Genomic DNA, 21,531 nt, shown 5'->3' on the forward strand with positions numbered 1-21,531 from the left:
AATTGTCCTGCGGGTTTCGACGTTTGTCAGATCAAATCACCGCGCAAACATTTTGTCATTGTCCACCATGTTGTCCAGCTTCAAGTCCCTGGAGGACACAAACAATGACTCTTCTCACAAGCTCATCTCAGCTTTCACAGCGATTTAAAATAAAGCGCCCGTGCGATTCCGCGATTGCCACCAAATCAGAAAGTTGGCCACACTGGCTGTGCCTCTCCATTTACAGCATGCTTGTTTGTCTAAGGCCATTGGTCAAAAAGATTCAGTATCTGGGACAGACGCCACCACTAGATAGAAATCGGGCATTTAACTGCTTGTATTGCGTGTGGTCCGCTCTGATAATCTCAGTCCCATATAATCACAAATCAGGTCAGAAAAACAAAGAATGTTTCCAAAGAGTTTAGGAAACTTTTTCAATGCATCCTCCTTAAAAGCGCTAGTTAATAACCAACGATGGCCGCGCAATGCTACTTGAGCTCAGCCAGAAGATTTGGACTCCAGCTCCACGACAAAAACAATCGTTGACGTTAAGAAAACACTCGCTTTGGACAATATAATTTAGCATAACCCGAGGCCAAAGGATAATCTGAGAGGATAGTTCTGTAAAACATTGCCATCGTTGACAGGGAACGGCAAAAGTGGGACAAAAACCGTCCGATTGTCTTCAAGTTTTAATGAATGCCTTTTATTGGTATTATATGTACCCGTGGACAACAAGATTAAAAGCAGCTCCAGTTCGTACCCATAATTTTGATTTGACTTTATTAATTCATGCTTGCAGTGGAGCCAAAAAAAAAGGCCCGACTGAAGAAACAGCAGAACTTTACAATAACAACAAACAGTAAAATATTGAATATTTAAAAACAAAACAATGCAGTAGTGCACATCAGTGGGGATGGAAAAAGAAATACTTTTAACTCATTCACTGCCATGGACGTGTATATTGGTCAAGCGGAATTCAACCGTTTGCTGCCAATGCCGAAAATATTCTTTGTGTCACGATTAGGCGGTGAAAGTTGGCATCGGGTCTTCGGTAGAATGCGTGCCCCCCCAGGTTACCAGGCGACAGTGGCGGGAGGAGGAGGAGAGGGAGGGGCACTCGAGCACAGGAGATAAGAGTTGACGTGTTGAGAGACGACAGAGTCGATGCTGAATGTGGCCGCTCGGCGCTTGATGGTTGATTGCAAGAAAAATGTCAACATTGCCACTGCCGCCCTTCAGCCGCCTGGACAAGCCCTAGGCGGAGAGGCAGGGAGGTGGGGAGGCGGGGCCGCCGCTCTCACATGCTGAGGGAACATCTCTTTCTGTTTTTTCCATTGCATCCTCCTTAAAAGCGCTAGCTAAAAAACTATGATGGCCACGCAATGCTACTTGAACTCAGCCAGAAGATTTGGAGTCCAGCTCCACGGCAAAGACAATCGTTTTTTACATACTGCTTATACGAAGAAATGGAGTTTGATTTAATCAGCCAGCATTCCCATGAAGCTCGGCAAATCCATTCGAGGTGATTAGTTGCGCACTATTACAGGAATTTAGTTGACACTCTTGGCGAGATCTGTTTCAGAGTTCACCTTTCTCACATTCCCCACGCACGCATGGCATTCACTTGTCTTACTGGTCCATGAGAAAAAGAAAACGTGAAGTTCATAGCTCATCGCTTCATAGTATGCGTTTACAATGTGTGCGTGATGTCAGGAACTCTGAGTGGCGGCTGTCGGGGGTGACAATTGCTGCATCAGCAAGGCGAGCTGAACAAAAGCAGCCGTCGGAAGAACCTGCTGCGTCGTGTCACCGCTCGCTCAGTCACAAGGAAGCGACTTAAGCGCATCGGTGACCGCCAGAGGCTGGCAAATTGCACGACCGCCGCCAGCATTTTCAGATGATCTGAACGAAAAGCAGCTACCCTGAATTTCATTTTGGAAATCAGTTCATTTGCTCTACATGAATATTGCAGAAAACTACGGAACAAAACCAAGAAGAGTGTCAGCGTGCGCTTTTTGATTCGCTGACAGAGGGACCATTCGAGCAACGAGATGATGGCTCGCTTAGCTTGGTCCACCAGGAACCAGCACTTGATGCAAATGCAGGCCAGCGTATGGGAAATCGCCTTCCACGTTGTTTAGGAACACGCACGCACGCACGCACGTACGCTCGCAGCAATCAAGTTGAATTGAGGACGTTTCCTGTTTGCTGTTGATCTTGGAGAGATATTTTTCCATGACATCCTGATGACACTTTGACAGCAAAGCCCTCTCAACAGCACGCGCGCTCACGCACACGCAACACATCTATATCCGTGTTGAGAACCATCTGGCTCAACATTGCAAGGCCTCCTTGTGTGACTTCCCTGACGATATGTGCAAATTTGGTCTACTTGTGTGTGCTGCTTGTTGCAAACAAGGCCATCGCCCTTTGCCGTTGTATCAGCAGGGGGCAATCAATCAAAGTGTAAATCAGAAAGTAAATCGGAATTGCTGTTGACTGGGATGCTTTGGTGATTTGCGTTGGAATGTTGGAGACTTATTTCTGCTGTATTTGGACTTCCCCTCGGTTGGAGTCCACGAGGTTCTTTGGGTTCATGCAAGTTTACGCACATATCTGATGGAGCTGCTAAACCCGACTGAACCGGACGACTTCTTGTTGAACATCTCACTGTCCGCATGTGTTTCCGACCTTTTCTTGAAAACTCGATGGTAGGGTTGTAACGATACCAGAATTTCAATAGTTACAATACCTGTGATTTTTCACGATTCTCGATACTAATTCGGTACCACGGGAAAAACAACAAAACAACAGAACCTACTTACTTTTAAAATCACGAATCCATCTGCTATAGCCAAAAGGCTTGCGCGCACACCCTCAACATGTGCCCAAACAGGTAGTGGCATTCAACCCAGTGTCCATGAATTAACACGTCAAGGTGTGTGTGTGTGTGTGTAAAAACACAGCCGCTCACAAAAAACAACTCGAAAGGTGCCAAGAATCCAGCAGCAAGAGGGAACATGCCGCTTTTGATTGGTGAAAAAAAGCCATCAATGACAGGCGCCGTCCTGAACCCGGTGCTTGTTTCATCCAGTCTTGATGTCATGCATGAGCTCGACTCTTGGCGGACGAGCAAAACACGACGAGATCCAAAACAAGCTTCCGGCTGGAGCAATGGCGGTGGCAGCAACGGCGGCGGCAACGGCGGCGGCAACGGCGGTGGCAACGGCGGTGGCAACGGCGGTGGCAGCGGCTGCAGCGCTCCTACGTCTGCCCCGGTGGGTTCGTTGACATGCAGACATCAGAAAATCGTCAGATCAGATCAGGAGATTGGATCTCCGAGCGCCAGCTCTGGAACATCAGATTGCCGCCATTCACGAACGCCATCACCAAGAACAGCCGATCGTGGAAGACTGCCACTCGTCGCTTTTCCATACATGTCGGGTCCATCCCGTGTGAATTTGGCCGAGAGGTGGACCGGTTGCCAGCCGATGGCGCACAAACTGCGAGCTCCCGCTTGGCTATTGTTGAGAGCAAAGGGCCACCTGTTCCGAAATAACACATTTGCTGAAATTAATTTTGAGGTTGTAATTTTGTCATCACAGAGAATTTATGACATTCATTTATGTGACCACACCAACCATGTTAATGACTTCACTGACAATCACTGAAAATGCCAACTTGCAACCCAAGTATCTGCCGGTATTTCCATTTTCCAATGATGACTTCTACAACGTTCCTGGAAAATCACAATGTCCCATCAGTTTAACGACGCCTGCGCCGGTCACCGATCAATGTCCGAGCGCATTGAGACAACAGACGGGTCGCTGGTCGGCGGCTGGCCACGTGTAGACCAAAACGGATGGGACGCCGGGCGCGTTGCATAAGAGGAGCACATATGAGGCAGAATTTGAGCGACAGGAGACAACAATGATCCAATGCCTTGACATCCGCGCGACACCCTTCCTGCGCATACACAATACTGGACAACGGCCCGCCACCTCTGTTCTCTTGCTGCCAAAAATGGACCTTCCTGAATTCCAGCTTGCTTTCTTCATTAAGGAAGCGTGCGTGTGCTCGCGCATGTGTGTGATATAAACAGCAGTGTATATAAGAGTCCGAGTATCTCCTCCGGGCCATTGTGTGAGGCCTGTGGGAAGTCCCTTGAACAATCGACAGTCATCCCTCGCTCGTCGTCAAAGACACGCAAGACACCAAAGCCACGTTCATCTTGTACATAAATTGTCCCGTTGGTTGCTATGGTGACATTCATTGAAAGCATCTTACGCAAGAGTGGCACATCTGTCTGAACCACTGGGCTCTCTCTCGCTCTCTCGTTGGCTTGCTCGGCCCTCCCTCCCTGTGCCTTGTGTGACTTTAAACAGGAAGTGGAAATAGTTTTGTTTCAATGTGCTCTCCGTTCCCGACTTGAGGCGCCGCCCAGTCAAACGCCAAACAACATTTCTCTCATGGCGCCTGCACGACACATAACCGTGTGTTTTACGGCGACGCAGAGGAGCTGCTTGCCTTTTGAACCGGAGTGCCGATAGATGCAGTCGTGTTTTCAACACTCCTTTCGAGCTTCAAAACAATTGTTTAGGGTTTGGCTCCATGACTCACATAAGCACGCTTTGATTCGAGTCAAAAACATGCTCACGCATGATGAACGGCGATCGTCCACCAAACCAAACCAAAAAAACACTTTTTTTGACAAGTTGTTGACTTATTTTCAGCGGAACACTGCGAGCGATTAGCGCTCAGCCTCATCCCGCCAAAGATGACCTCGCTGATTTCCACGTGCTCATTCTACCGCTTCAACTTGTGCGTGCGTGCGGGCTTGGAAGCTCGTCAAGAATTTGTCCTTAGAACAAAAAAATCCCCTCCTGACTGCTGACTTTGTTCCTGCACTTGTGCGGTCAGTTAGCACAACATGCAAAGAGCAACACTTGAAGAAACGGCTATTTGAAGCCATGCGTGACGATGCGGGCATCGCAGGACGTCTGCTTGTATCTTGACAGCGTGTCTGGATGACGCTGTCCTCGGACGCTTTGTACGTAAGATGAAAAATAGCCTGTTGGCTACTTCTGGAGCATCTACAGAAATGTGCAGTGATGTACACTGTCCCCGTCAAACAAATAATTATTGTGTACAATTGCACAAATGCTACGAATTTGATCAAAGCGTTGTACCGGGAAACGGAAGGCGACCTCAGCAGCACTTAAAAGGGCCCACGCACCCTCCATATGCTGCTGGAAATTGTCACGCTCACCTTGGGTTGTTCTTTCTTGCTTGTCGTAAGGAACGATGAATTCCTGATTATGTCGTTTAGCATCGTCAGCTCACCTGTAAGTGAGCTGCGGGAAATGAGCAAAGCCCTCAGGCATTTGGAAGCCTCAAACAGTATTGTTTGTCATTGCAATTATTTTTTCTGTTCATTTGGCGCTTCAGGTTGTTGATGAAAGTAATTTACCAAAACTCTCTGTTAGCTCATCTTAGTCTTGTGCTAGCATGTACGCTACATGGCAAGCCTTTGTTAAACCGCATGCATTTCACTGAACCATTTAAAATTGATTTGTGTTACGTTCCAGACGGTACCACCGCAATAGTTTTCAGTAGAATGCGGTTGCCGCTACCATTGCGTAACCGTATTTACATTTCTGCGCTGTAATTAGGCTGATAAGGAGAACCGGCGCGATGCCAGAGTTGATTGGAAGGGGGACGGTGAGCAAGGGCGGGGGGGCAAAGTTGACAGGAAGTCTTGGACCCCCCCAAAAATTGTCTGCCATGACTAAAAGAGCAGCTATTGGGATTCAATCCAAAAAATGTATCAGGAGTGTAAACAAAGGTGTCGCCTCATTTTTAGTTGGCAGAGCAGACATTATGCAAGACCTCAGAACCAGGAAGTGCACGCGTTTGTGTGTGTATAGTGTATACATTGTGTCTCTGAGGGCCTGTTTATTGTGATCGCATGGTGTGCGGAGATTATGTGTGTGCGAGAGTGTGTGTGTGCGTGTGTGTGTTTGTGTGTGTGTGTTGAAGTGGCGGGTAGGTGGGTCTATACAAAACACATGATAAGTATCAAAAGTGTTACATAAGCAGCCAGAATATCCCTTTGTCTGAAGCCACTGTGCGTGTGTGTGTACGTGCGCGTGATGGCGACTCAACGGGCACGATCAAATTCGTCATGTGACTTTCCAGTCACCCAGCATGTGTGAAGTGTATGTGTGTGCGTGTGTGTGTGCGTGTGTGTGTGTGTGTGTGCGTGTGTGTGTGGGGGTGCGTGTGTGTGCATGTTGTTTGTGTTTGCTGTGCGAGCGACACAACAGGAATGCATTATTTCTGCAGTAGACGCCGTCACGCAATGTTCCAGAACCTTCTAAGAAAACAAACATGACATCTCAATTTTTGACCTCTGCCACTGCGTCACAACTGAGGTATACTTTGTCCAAATTTTGTTTTTCAGTAAACAAAAGCAAAACATATTGTTGTATTGCTTTGAATAGCCATTTCAGGGTTTCAGAGGTTTAGTCCAAGTCCAGCAGAACACATATTCCAAACAGAACTGGATGGACATGCATGGAAACAAAAATGGATTCAGAGCAAGAATGGAAGTGGAACTGGATCCAGAATACAGAAACGGCATGGAGACTAGGTACAAACGCAACTAGAACGCACAGTGGATCACAAATGCATTTGGAACCAAGCTGGCACAAGAACATGTTTGGAAAACAGATCTGGATCCAAATGGCAGTACTCCGAGATCATCAGCCAAATTTGCGACACTTTGCACGACATCTTTTATGGACGCAATGTGTATATGTGTGTGTGTGGTGTGTGGTGTGTGTGTATACAGTGCCTTGCGAAGGTATTCGGCCCCCTTGAACTTTTCAACATTTCGCCACATTTCAGGCTTCAAACATAAAGATATAAAATTTAAATTTTTTGTCAAGAATCAACAACAAGTGGGACACAATCGTGAAGTGGAACGAAATTTATTGGATAATTTAAACTTTTTTAACAAATAAAAAACTGAAAAGTGGGGCGTGCAATATTATTCGGCCCCTTTACTTTCAGTGCAGCAAACTCACTCCAGAAGTTCAGTGAGGATCTTTGAATGATCCAATGTTGTCCTAAATGACTGATGATGATAAATAGAATGCTCCTTTGTGTAATCAAGTCTCCGTATAAATGCACCTGCTCTTTGATAGTCTCAGGGTTCTGTTTAAAGCGCAGAGAGAACCATGAAGACAAAGGAACACACCAGGCAGGTCCGAGATACTGTTGTGGAGAAGTTTAAAGCCGGATTTGGATACAAAAAGATTTCCCAAGCTTTAAACATCTCAAGGAGCACTGTGCAAAGCAATTATATTGAAATGGAAGGAGTATCAGACCACTGCAAATCTACCAAGACCCGGCCGTCCCTCCAAACTTTCATCTCAAACAAGGAGAAGACTGATCAGAGATGCAGCCAAGAGGCCCATGATCACTCTGGATGAACTGCAGACCTGAATCCAATCGAGAATCTGTGGAAAAAAAATAAATTACTTTGCGAAAGTATTCGGCCCCCTTGAACCTTTCAACATTTCGCCACATTTCAGGCTTCAAGCATAAAGATATAAAATTTTAATTTTTTGTCAAGAATCAACAACAAGTGGGACACAATCGTGAAGTGGAACGAAATTTATTGGATAATTTAAACTTTTTTAACAAATAAAAAACTGAAAAGTGGGGCGTGCAATATTATTCGGCCCCCTTGCGCTAATACTTTGTAGCGCCACCTTTTGCTGCAATTACAGCTGCAAGTCGCTTGGGGTATGTCTCTATCAGTTTTGCACATCGAGAGACTGGAATTCTTGCCCATTCTTCCTTGCAAAACAGCTCGAGCTCAGTGAGGTTGGATGGAGAGCGTTTGTGAACAGCAGTCTTCAGCTCTTTCCACAGATTCTCGATTGGATTCAGGTCTGGACTTTGACTTGGCCCTTCTAACACCTGGATATGTCTATTTGTGAACCATTCCATTGTAGATTTGGCTTTATGTTTTGGATCATTGTCGTGTTGGAAGATAAATCTCCGTCCCAGTCTCAGGTCTTTTGCAGACTCCAACAGGTTTTCTTCCAGAATGGTCCTGTATTTGGCTCCATTCATCTTCCCATCAATTTTAGCCAACTTCCCTGTCCCTGCTGAAGAAAAGCACGCCCAAACCATGATGCTGCCACCACCATGTTTGACAGTGGGGATGGTGTGTTCAGGATGATGAGCTGTGTTGCTTTTACGCCAAACATATCGTTTTGCACTGTGGCCAAAAAGTTCGATTTTGGTTTCATCTGACCAGAGCACCTTCTTCCACGTTTGGTGTGTCTCCCAGGTGGCTTGTGGCAAACTTTAAACGAGACTTTTTATGGATATCTTTGAGAAATGGCTTTCTTCTTGCCACACTTCCATAAAGGCCAGATTTGTGCAGTGCACGACTGATTGTTGTCCTATGGACAGACTCTCCCACCTCAGCTGTAGTTATCTGCAGTTCATCCAGAGTGATCATGGGCCTCTTGGCTGCATCTCTGATCAGTCTTCTCCTTGTTTGAGATGAAAGTTTGGAGGGACGGCCGGGTCTTGGTAGATTTGCAGTGGTCTGATACTCCTTCCATTTCAATATAATTGCTTTGCACAGTGCTCCTTGAGATGTTTAAAGCTTGGGAAATCTTTTTGTATCCAAATCCGGCTTTAAACTTCTCCACAACAGTATCTCGGACCTGCCTGGTGTGTTCCTTTGTCTTCATGGTTCTCTCTGCGCTTTAAACAGAACCCTGAGACTATCAAAGAGCAGGTGCATTTATACGCAGACTTGATTACACACAGGTGGATTCTATTTATCATCATCAGTCATTTAGGACAACATTGGATCATTCAAAGATCCTCACTGAACTTCTGGAGTGGGTTTGCTGCACTGAAAGTAAATGGGCCGAATAATATTGCACGCCCCACTTTTCAGTTTTTTATTTGTTAAAAATGTTTAAATTATCCAATAAATTTCGTTCCACTTCACGATTGTGTCCCACTTGTTGTTGATTCTTGACAAAAAAATTAAAATTTTATATCTTTATGTTTGAAGCGTGAAATGTGGCGAAATGTTGAAAGGTTCGAGGGGGCCGAATACTTTCGCAAGGCACTGTATATGTATATATATATATATATATACCGTTTTTCCCATGTATAATGCGCAAAATTTAACTAATTTATTGGCCTAAAATCTGGGGTGCGCATTATACATGGGTACAATTTTCTTTTTCTTTTTTGACACTCAGCTATATAAAGAGCGAGAGTTCAGTTCTCTACCTAAATGCGTATTACAGGTAATATTTTATTTCACAACACTTTGCCTTGTTCCTTTCTTCTCTGCTGTTCACTTCAAACACGCTCCATACGAACACAATGCTCTCGTATCAGACGCTTGCTCGATCACCTGCTCGTTTGCTGTCACAATGTACCCTACACAAATCCGAAACATTTCTTCGCTATCGAGTTTGCTAGCGCATGCGCAGTGATACTGACCGGCAGAATAACAACCGGTTGTTCCCAAAGATGATATTTTTTCTGGAATAATTTTACGTTTACGGACTTAAGTAGGAGTCAAAATTTGGGTGCGTATTATACATGGGTACAGGCTTTTTTCCAGCATCGACATGCCATTTTTAGGGTGCGTATTATACATGGGGGTGCATTATACATGGAAAAAAACGGTATATACATATATATACCGTATTGGCCCGAATGTAAGACGACCCCGATTATAAGACGACCCCCTCTTTTTCAAGACTCAAGTTTGAAAAAAGACTTTTTGAACACCAAATTTCATTTTTATACAGAAAATAATTACATCTGAAACAAATGATTATAAGAATATATTCGAGAGAAAAAGCATGTTATTTTGCCTCATTCAAATCATGCAAAAACTGTCTATCACATCTTAATATCTGAACATTTAAATATGAAAAAAATAAAGTGCAATCACATTCGTAAATGAATGGCTTCTGGTTTTTGAAATGTAAATAAACCAATCTACTGTGATAAAACAACTAAATTGCAATAACTGCATTAACCATCAAAGTGAAGTCGCACTGTAACTGAAGTCTTGAAACAAATCTGAATAAGGAAAAACATTGCAATGAAATAATGCAAACTGCTACCGCTATTGTTGGGGAGCCTGAGGACTGTATAGGGGGTTGGCTCGGATGGTTATGCTCTTTTCGTCCCCGGGTGTCGGTCAGAACACAGGAGGGACGACGTGGTTCAGTTTTGATTGCTTTACTGAATTATTGGCAAAAAATAATAACAAATAACCATAAATGAATACTCTCGGCAACACACCAAACACAAGTCATCGATCGAGACAACAAAATACATTTGCTGGCGACCGTTAGTCGCTGTGCCGCTCAGTGCCGGCTCTACGCAGGGGCAAGAGGGGGCAACGCCCCCTCAAACAGATGTCCTGCCCCCTCGAATCAAACTTTTAGAAGTGAAAAATCCGCTGATAGAAACACACGTTAATCAGCCCTCTCTCTTCTCTCATGTCGGTGCAGTGTGTGTCCTCACACAGCCTGCTGTCAGGACTCCGCGCCCCTCCGTAAACATCCAATCACTGTGAGTATGCAAATGAGGCAAGACGCAGCCAGAGAGTAACAAGTTACAGTCAGCGCGGTAGGAGTTGGAAGAAGCAGTAAAAACTCCACCAAACTCGTCGTAATGACCCGTGATATAACTAATGATTAACGACAACTCAAATAATAGTTAATATAACATTCATATTATATGTTCCCCCCCCCTGAGAGATTGCCACCTTATTGTGGTCAGGGGGTTTGCGTGCCTCAGTGAACCTAAGAGCAATACCAGCAGAAGCTTTAATCTTCAGGTGGGACACCCAAGCTGGACAGGTCTTAGTGTAGAGGCCTGACAGAGTGCAATCCACTTCTCCAGGTTGAGATCTGGACACACAGCTAACAACTGCCGTGAAGAAAACACTAACAGTGTTATAAATGTGTATAAAAATAAAATAAAATAAAAAAAAAGAACATGCCCCCTTCACATTTCTGACTGCCCCCTCTTATGTGCATTCCTAGAACCGGCCCTGGTGCCGCTGCGTAACGGCTCCTCGTACGATGCGAGGCAAACTTAAAGGAGCTGTCAATCAAACGGCGCGCACACGAAGCAAACGACATAATGCACAACAGTGGACAGTAGTAACAATGAAATGTATATACTCACTCACGCCTGGAGAAAAAAGGTCCTTATTACTTGATCCTCTTGGTGAGTCTCAAATGGACATTAAAAAATGCTGGAATCAACCAGGTGTGCTAGATTTGGTTCCCCCGTGAGATTTTGTTCCCCCTGCCGCGGGAGCGCGCACGCCTTATTTGGAAAGCGAAAAACCGATGTCGTACGGCGTCGTACGGCGTCAGCACTATGTTGTTTTCAATAAAAACATGAAGAACTCACGTTTGCGTCAGTCAATTTTAATTTTTAGAAAGGATTATTCTCATTTGATGTCTTTAAATTCATCCGCGTTCTGCCATTGAAGCGGGGTGCATTCAAAGACCAGTCGTACAGACGGAACACTCATTGACTTCACCAAAAAGCAACAATATAATTACGTGAGCTCTTTGCATAAACCTCGATGCAAAGAAACTCCTCTTTTTAGGTACAGGCTACAAGGAGTATATATTACAAAGGAGACTTTCTACTTAATTGTGATCATCATTCATCCATCCATCCATTTTATTACTCAGGTATTTTCAAAGCAAATTAATATTGTTGCATTTATTAATTTGCTTTAAAATGACAGCGCAATATAATTAAAAGCTGACACTATAGCAATGTCAAACGTGTTCATTTAAGAAAAAGCCACACGTTTTATGATCAAATCTTTCATAACGAGAATGATTTGAGTGAATTGATTTGAATGAATAATTGAGAAGAAATTTCAGTTCCGAAGGCTCCTTTTGTCCCAAGGAAAGTGACAGGTGGTGGGGAGGGGGGATAAAAATTGTAACAGGAACTCTCTAAAAATTGTCAAGCCGTGAAAATGTGTGCCCCCCTCCAATTTTGAGAACGGTGAGTCCTGGACATCGACTGGCTTTTTTTCTATCTTCCCTGGGGTCTGTTCAGGTTGTGTGGCAAATTTGAACAGAATCCCTCATTCCTAGGCCAAATTACAGGGGGGAACACATCCTCACGGCTGCCCCGTGAGGATATGTCCCCCCCCCCCCCCTTATTTTCAGAACGGTGAGTGCTGGACTCCAGCTGTTTTTTTTCTGTCTTCCTGGGGGTCAGTTCAGGTAGTGTGGCAAATTTGAACAGGTTCCCTTATTCCTAGGCCAAATTACAGGGGGGGAACATATCCTCACGGGTGCCCTGTGAGAATATGTTCCCCCCCATTTAAAACGGTGTATATGTAAATAAATTATTTGTGGACTGATAACTATACAATATTGGATGTTAAATAAATAAATAAACAAATAGATAATGTTTTTTTTCCTTTGTTGGTCAAACAATATTGTCTTGAATTCAAACTTGTCACCAAAGCACCCATTTTACCCCACCTTGTAAGTGCGCACTTCGTGTCATTTCGCCATTGTTTTCTGACAACAATACGCTGCCGCACAATGGACCCAACTATTTACCAACAAATTATTGCCTATAAAACAAAACAAGAATACCCAAATGGTATTACGAAGGAGAAGTACGTATTGAGAAGAAAAGCTTCTTTTTACGACGTTGAGGGTAAGATACACAACGTACATAAATCAAGCAAATTAGATCCAGGGGCACACACCGGGCAAAATAAAACAAGACACAGCATCTCTCTGAGATATTACTGGCCAGCGATGTCTGTTGACATTAATGAGTGGGTATGTAAACAATACAAAAAGAGTATACTTGTTTGTTCATTTTTTTTAGCCTGCAAACATAATGAATGAAACTATTCCTTTGTATCTTTTGCAAACAATTCAAAATCATTATCTAAGATCTTGCCCTTTTTGCATGCATTTATTAACAATGACTACTTTTCCACAAAACTTGCCATTGTCAGGTGTCCCAATGCACCGAATGTCAGGCAGCCGGCATATCAATAAAAAGCCCAACAGAGGTCATGCCTATACAGGTCAGTTAATCCAAATAATGTTCTCTATTTTGACCCAAGGTCTATATAGTATTTTGTATGTGGCATACTTTATATAACTATTTTTCTCAGCAACATCAGTTTAACACAATTTGTTTTTATAAATATTTATTTATTAGGTGACTCAGCCATTCGAACTCTTGGGGATGGACCTCATTGGCAAACTGGCTCAGACAAAAGATGGATACCAATATATTTGCGTGATGGTCAATTATTTCACGAAATGGCCTCAAGCCTATCCATTGAGGTCGAAGTCTGCTGCTGATGTTACCGCCTGTATCCTAAAATTTGTCTACCAATTTGAGTCGCCAAAAAAGATCTTGACAGATCAAGGCAAAGAATTTGTCAATGCAGTAAGTACAACAGTGTTTGGCAGAAATTATCTTCATCATAGCTGTCAATACAAGTCCCTGAGGGCATATCTGGCCTGCAACTTTATTTTGTGTGGCCGATGAAAGCAACAAAAGGATGTCGAACTTCATAAAATAGCTGGAGTAAAATAAAAAAATTAACGTTTCTTACTGCTCATTGTATTTTGTCCGTGTTTTGTGACTCTTGCAGTTGTGGGTGTTGTATTTTCCTTCTGTGTATTTGTGATGCAAAGCCAGTATAGTGATGATGTTACGCTCACATTCTCAAACACTATTTCACTGCAAAATTGCCCAACTCAATTACTTTTATTCTTTCCCCTGACAACTGCAGATCAACAAGAGAGTATGTGAAATGCTTGACATAAAAAGAAGCCTTTGCTCACCATGCCGCCCCCAAACTAATGGGTTGGTGGAAAAATTAAATGGGACAATTCAAAGGTGAGTATACTTCGTTTACCCACATTAATCTTTGACAATTTCTTGTTATGATGTTGCTCGTCAGTTTGTTTTTGTTTTCAGGGCACTTTCAAAGTAAATAACATGCACTATAAAAACTGTTAGGTCAGAAAAAACACATTTTGGTTTAAAAATTGTTATTGGAGTCATTTATATACAATTCTCCAAAATTAATAAAAAAACAACAACACTGTCACCAGCGCAATTTTAAAACTGATTTTGTTTTTTAGAGCTCTGAGCAAAGTGGTTTGTCAGCATCCAGAAAGCTGGGATGAATATTTGGATGCAGTTATGTTTGGTCTGCGGACCAAAAAACAAATGACGACAAACTACTCGCCTTACTTTCTAATGTTCGGCAGAGAGGCACGCTACCCCATTCCAGTGCCAGAACACTACGAGGTAAGATTTTGGCACATCAAGATCCATGATCCATTACAAGGATATACAGTATCATGGAGACGTTTTTATACGATCAAGGACAATTAGCTTGTTGAATTTGTTTAGTTACATCTTAATTGTAAAACACAAATATAAAACTAAAACTTGTTGACACTTTAATCATGACAGCAGTTTTTTTTCCTTTTTCTGAAGGTTGATGGCACTGTGGAGGATGTGGTGGGGATGAAAGTTATGGCACAAGACCATAACGAACAAGACCAACTATTTGAGCAAGTTAGAGAGCACATTAGAAAAGCGCAGGAAAAAACAAGGCACCCAAAAACAACCTCAGGGACCACACCAACTGTACACATCGGAGATCTTGTTCTAAGACAAAATATCAGGTCTCAACAAAGAAAGGGAGGAAAATTGAACCCCAATTTTTTGGGGCCATACAAAATTGTGGCGATTGAGGGCAAGACAGCTGACCTCCAGGATGAGAATGGAGCCTTGGTCCCCAAAATAAACATTGACCACCTAAAACCATACAAAGAAAATAAACAAAGAGTGCCTCATAGGTATGAAAACAAAAAAGGAACTTCCTCCTGGATGACACAGTCACCATCCCCACCAGCCTCAGCTCCTCCAGCCTCTGCTCCTCCAGCCACTGCTCCTCCAGCCGCAGCTCCTCCAACCACCGCTCCCTCTTCCACTGCTCCACCAGCCGCAGCTCCTCCAAGCACCGCTCCCACTGCCACTGCTCCTCCAGCCTCAGCTCCTCCAGCCATTGCCGCCTCTGCCACTGCTCCTCCAGCCTCAGCTCCTCCAACCACTGCTCCCTCTCCCACTGCTCCACCAGCCGCAGCTCCTCCAACCACCGCTCCCTCTTCCACTGCTCCACCAGCCGCAGCTCCTCCAAGCACCGCTCCCACTGCCACTGCTCCTCTAGCCTCAGCTCCTCCAGCCATTGCCCCCTCTGCCACTGCTCCTCCAGCCTCAGCTCCTCCAACCACCGCTCCCTCTCCCACTGCTCCACCAGCCGCAGCTCCTCCAACCACCGCTCCCTCTCCCACTGCTCCACCAGCCGCCGCTCCTCAACCACCGCTCCCTCTCCCACTGCTCCACCAGCCGCAGCTCCTCCAAGCACCGCGCCCACTGCCACTGCTCCTCCAGCCTCAGCTCCTCCAAGCACCGCTCCCACTGCCACTGCTCCTCCAGCCTCAGCTTCTCCAGCCACTGCCCCCTCTGCCACTGCTCCTTCAGCCACAGCTCCTCCAGCCACGCCTCCCTTTTCCCCTGCTCTTAATACCGCAACACCACCACGACTGTCTTTGACTTTTAGACAAACGAGGGAAAATGTGGACAAATGTAAGATGTATTCATGATAAAACTGTAAACATATTAAAACATACATTATGGATATGTTGTCACGTTCCCACGTCACCTGACTTCCAGCCTAGCCCGACTCATGGAATTGCCAGCACCTGCTACAGCTCGTTAGGTTCCCTATTTAACCTCTCTGTGTTCTGCCAGTGGTTGTCAGTTCGTCTGATTACCCTGCCCGTGATACTGCTACCTTTTTGTCCCCGGATCAAACTTTGTAGCCAACTGCTTCCTTGTCCTTCGACCACGCTCCAGATCGCCGCCTGTCCTGACTACTTGCTTGTCCTTCGACCACGCTCCAGATCGCCGCCTGTCCTGACTACTTGCTCGCCCTTCGACCACGCTCCAGATCGCCGCCTGTTCTGACTACTTGCTCAGCCACGCCAGCCAGACCGCAGGTCCAGCGTTCTACGTCCCCATTTTCCCTTTTGCCAATAAAGGATCGTGCTGCACTTGGTAGCCCTGTCTCTGTTCCCTGACATATGTGGCACATAGGTCTTGTACTCACAAAGTGTTTTATAAATGCCACTTGCTGCTATGGAATGAACCACATTTCCAATTGTATTTTGAGGTATTGTTCTGACTTATTTTTGGCAGACGTTCAAGATGCCTGGAAGGGAAAGCATGTCCATGTTCTCCTATCAAAAATCGGGGCGTACAAATTGTTCTTTTGGGACATTATGAGCGTTAGACCCAATTCTGAGCTGGAATCGGAGGTAAAATTATGTTTTCATATCTGAAACTTAGGTTTGTCTTAATTGGCAGCACTGTATTTTTTTTGTGTGGGGGGGGGGGTAATATTTTCTGTTTCAATTTGTTTGCCGTTTCAATTACAGGTTATAAACGCGTACCTCCTGTTGGTGAACAAACGCAACCAAATCAGCGTGGAAAAGGTTTCCTATATTGACTCATTTGCAATGACAAATTTATGGAATGGAAAGAGCCAGAGACTCAAGGTGTGTCTGCATTAGTACTGTTTATTGAATTATATCTTGCAAAATTATCAATGAAGTTAAGAAGTTAAATGTCTTAATATTGTTGTCGGGCCAATTAGTGGCCCAACAACGTTATTAAGACACAACAATTTTATTAAAAAAACTCAATTGGCATTTTGTTCTTTACGCATTATACTGAAATTATTGACAGACGTATTTTTTTCTTCTGTTTATTTTTAGATCAACCCGGTGGAATACAAACTTATTGTTGGCATTGTCAATGAGCATACGCATTGGAAGCTGGCGGTAAAGAAATGTTTTAATGCCACAAGAGGAGTAACATTACAGCAAAAAATATATAGTTATGTGCAAAATGTTTAATAATTCATGCATATGAATAATAAAACCTCGTTTTTTGTGTTTAAAATATAGGCAATCATGCCAGGAGAAAAAAGGTCCTTACTAGTTGATCCTCTTGGTGAGTCTCAAATGGACATTAAAAAATGCCTGGAATCAACCCGGTAAGCACAGCTTCTAAATGTCAGAGTACTATTGTGATATCAACATTTAACTGAAGATGTGCGCTTTCTTTTGAAAGTGGACTAGGTTTTTGTTTTTACCAATACAAATTATGTAATTGACGGATAAAACTTGAAATTTGTGATAAGATGTACTGGCTCTTATATTTCAGGGCGTTCATGCGCAAGAAAGGGTGCAATGTTTCCAGGTGGACTTGTGGCACTGTGCCCCATCCCAGGCAGAAAGATTCAACCTCTTGTAGTGTCTTTGCTTTGAAAGTATGCAGGTGATTTACAGACTAGATTTACCAAACTCATATCACTCAATTATGCAAACACCGAATCAAACATTACTCAAAACTAAAAAAACAAATTTAGAGTTCATACAACAAAGGACTAAAACTAATTATTGTCTGACAGCAGATTTTTTTGTATGATATATAGGCTAAAGATGGCAAACATTTAAAGCATTCTTTATGCACTGTAAACATCTGACATTGTCTTTTTCAGTTTGCAGAACATCTTCTTTCAAATGAAGAAATAGATTTCTCAGCAAAGACACATGATATAAATAGGTACAGGCTGCAAATTGCCACAACGCTTCTATTAGAGACTGGTAAGTAATATGCACCCAAGAGATGTTATTGCCACCCAAAGAATGGTCCTGACTGTGCTATCAATGCTTTATACAACTCAGTTAAGTTTTACACAGGGAAGTACTATAGCAATCCTTCTGTCTTTGTTTTCACAGATGATTTATCTAACTTGTGCTTTTTTTGTGGGGAAGCGACACATGACAGACAACAGATGGGTAATTATGTCAGGTCTTGTTAACTAATGCATGTGATGAATATATATTGAATTACACATTCATTGTAAATTATTGTCTGTTCTGTTTTCAACAGTGCGCATTTTTATGTTTTTAACTTCCTAACGTGTAATATTTTGAAATGTATGTGTTGCAGGTGGTTCCATCTTGTATGTGTCGGGGAGCCACCAACTGAAGGCTCTTTTTTGTGTACATGTACAGAGATTAAATGCTAAATATGTGACTCTTGCTTGAAGAAAATTTTGCTGTTTTTTTATGTCTTAATAAAGTTTAAAGTTATTATTTATGTATGTTATATGATTAAGAAACAAAGTTGTTTGACCAAAATAAGGACAACGAAATTGATAAAGTGCAGTAATAAAGGTATCACTGCACAAATCATTTCTTTATTTTTTCTTCTCTGTTATTATTAAGTTCGAACTGCACAATGCATTCAATAATTTCTTCACTATGAGTACTCAGTCATACAACAGTTAAAAGGAACATTTGTAACCCTCTTCTAAAATATGTATTGGTTTAGCTTTTCAAACATGTAAATCGAAGTGCACCTCATTTATTAAACACACACACATATACACCGTTTTGTATTCCCCCCTGTAATTTGGCCTAGGAATGAGGGAACCTGTTCAAATTTGCCACACAACCTGAACAGACCCCCAGGAAGACAGAAAAAAAGCCAGTCGATGTCCAGGACTCACTGTTCTCAAAATGGGACGGGGGCACAAATTCTCATGGGTTGACATTTTTTATAGAGTTCCTGTTACAATTCTTATCCCCCCTCCCCACCACCTGTCACTTTGCTCGCGACAAAAGGAGCCTTCAGAATTGAAATTTCTTCTCAATTATTCATTCAAATCAATTCACTCAAATCATTCTCGTTATGAAAGATTTGATCACAAAACGTGTGTGGCTTTTTCTTAAATGAACGCGTTTGACATTGCTATAGGGTCAGCTTTTAATCACATTATATTATATTGTCATTTTAAAGCAAATTGATAAATGCAACAATATTAATTTGCTTTGAAAATACCTGAGTAATAAAATGGATGGATAAATGATAATCACAATTAAGTATAAAGTCTCCTTTGTAATATATACTCCTTGTAGCATGTAATGGTACCCAAAAAGAGGAGTTTCTTTTTATCGAGGTTTATGCAAAGAGCTCACGTAATTATATCTTTGCTTTTTGGTGAAGTGTATGAATGTTCCGTCTGTAAGACTGTTCTTTGAATGCACCCCACTTCAACGGCAGAGCGCAAATGAACCTAAAGACATCAAATGAGAATAATCCTTTCCAAAAATTAAAATTGACTGACGCAAACGTGAGTTCTTCATGTTTTTATTGAAAACAACATAGTGCTGACCGGGGCCGGCTCTACGCAGGGGCAAGAGGGGGCAACGCCCCCTCAAACAGATGTCCTGCCCCCTCGAATCAAACTTTTAGAAGTGAAAAATCCGCTGATAGAAACACACGTTAATCAGCCCCCTCTCTTCTCTCATGTCGGTGCAGTGTGTGTCCTCCCTCACACAGCCTGCTGTCAGGACTCCGCGCCCCTCCGTAAACATCCAATCACTGAGTATGCAAATGACGCAAGACGCAGCCAGAGAGTCAAGTTACAGTCAGCGCGGTAGGAGTTGGAAGAAGCAGTAAAAACTCCACCAAACTCGTCGTAATGCCCCGTGATATAACTAATGATTAACAACAACTCACAGCTCAGTGGCCTAGTGGTAGAGTGTCCGCCCTGAGACTGGAAGGTTGTGGGTTCAAACCCCGGCCGGGTCATACCAAAGACTATAAAAATGGGACCCATTGCCTCCCTGCTTGGCACTCAGCATTAAGGGTTGGAATTGGGGGGTTAGATCACCAAATGATTCCCGAGTGCGGCGCCGCTGCTGCTCATTGCTCCCCTCTCCCCCAGGGGATGGATCAAAATCACACGGGGATGGGTCAAATGCAGAGGACAAATTTCACCACACCCAGATGTGTGTGTGACGATCATTGGGACTTTAACTTTAACTTTTTAAATAATAGTTAATATAACATTCATATTATATGTTCCCCCCCCTGAGAGATTTCCACCTTATTGTGGTCAGGGGGTTTGCGAGCCTCAGTGACCCTAAGAGCTATACCAGCAGAAGCTTTAATCTTCAGGTGGGACACCCAAGCTGGACAGGTCTTAGTGTAGAGGCCTGACGGAGTGCAATCCACTTCTCCAGGTTGAGATCTGGACACACAGCTAACAACTGCCGTGAAGAAAACACTAACAGTGTTAAAAATGTGTAAAACAAAAAAACATTCCCCCTTCACATTTCTGACTGCCCCCTCTTATGTGCATTCCTAGAACCGGCCCTGGTGCTGACGCCGTACGGCATCGGGTTTTCGCTTTCCAAACAAGGCGTGCGCGCTCCCGCAGCAGGGGGAATAAAATCTCACGGGGAAACCAAATCCAGCACACCGCCGTGCGCGTCTCGGCACCGCCAGGCTCCGATGGAAATGAAAAGACGTCGGATTTAGCTCCGACGCGCGCGCGCGCACTCGCTTGCGACGCGTGTATACATTCCACGGCGAGAACACTTATGCAACCCGAGCTAGACAAAACATAAAGCCGGCGCGGGAAGTTGTTGGCGGTGCCCTTCCTTACTCTATGTATGGCGACCATACAATAATGATATTATTGCTGTATGACGTCACAGTGAGTCAAATACTATGACAATGACTATGATTATGATGAAGGCAGCCCGCGCTCTGCTTTTCTTTTCCTCACTATGACGTCATACAGCAATAACATCATTTTTTCCGATCGAGAAGTCATGTAGCGCGCCATCATTTGGCAGCTAATGTGCTTTGACTTGCGAGCGGCTACTTGACATTTCAAGATTTCAGACGGCTGTGCTAAGTCATGTCGATTTAAAACGAGTTCAAGAGCTGAGCGAGCTAATTATGCCTCCAAAGAAAGCAAGTGGGAGCAGTAAAGCCTCCTAAAACACAAAGACGCTCTTAAAGCAATGCGACAGTGAGCGCCCGGCGCGCTGCAGTTGCGCGATCGGACCAAATTAAGCTCCCTGCGCACTGAGGTCCACTTAAATTTTGGAAAGTACATCAGGACTTTAAAAATGTCTTCTAAATTTCAGCGACAGCTCTGTCACAATAATGCGACCAGCGCGGTGCAGTTGCGCAGTCGGTCGCGCGCTACGGTTGCTTATTCGGCGGTGCGCTGCAGTTGCGCGATCGGACAAAAAAAGATTTTTGTTTAGTTTTGGAACGGATTAATTTTTTTTCCATTATTTGTATAGGGAAAAATAGATTCGGAATTCGACCGATTCTCTTCTCGAACCGCCTTCTGGAACGGATTGTGGTCGAAAACCGAGGTTTGACTGTATTACTAAAACAAGCTACGAAATGGCCATGTTAATACTGTTGATGGTATGAAGTCTGGGGTATATTTGGGTAGGTTTGAGGCGTTAAAAAAAAACCCGGTTAAGACTTGCAATTTCAAGTTTGGGG

General features: G+C 43.7%; 2 long non-coding RNA genes across 2 annotated transcripts; both read left to right on the plus strand.

Moving 5' to 3' along the window:
* Positions 1–12,801: 12,801 nt before the first annotated feature.
* LOC119134975 lies at positions 12,802–14,356 on the plus strand. Its single transcript, XR_005100452.1, has 3 exons — positions 12,802–13,138; positions 13,859–13,965; positions 14,214–14,356. It is a non-coding gene; the product is annotated as an uncharacterized LOC119134975 (long non-coding RNA).
* A 2,614-nt stretch (positions 14,357–16,970) lies between these two features.
* Positions 16,971–18,155, plus strand: LOC119134978. Its single transcript, XR_005100455.1, has 4 exons — positions 16,971–16,985; positions 17,112–17,200; positions 17,371–17,476; positions 17,708–18,155. It is a non-coding gene; the product is annotated as an uncharacterized LOC119134978 (long non-coding RNA).
* Positions 18,156–21,531: the final 3,376 nt, after the last annotated feature.

This window comes from Syngnathus acus, chromosome 15 (assembly GCF_901709675.1).
Source record: "Syngnathus acus chromosome 15, fSynAcu1.2, whole genome shotgun sequence".
NCBI classification, from domain to species: Eukaryota; Metazoa; Chordata; class Actinopteri; order Syngnathiformes; family Syngnathidae; genus Syngnathus; species Syngnathus acus.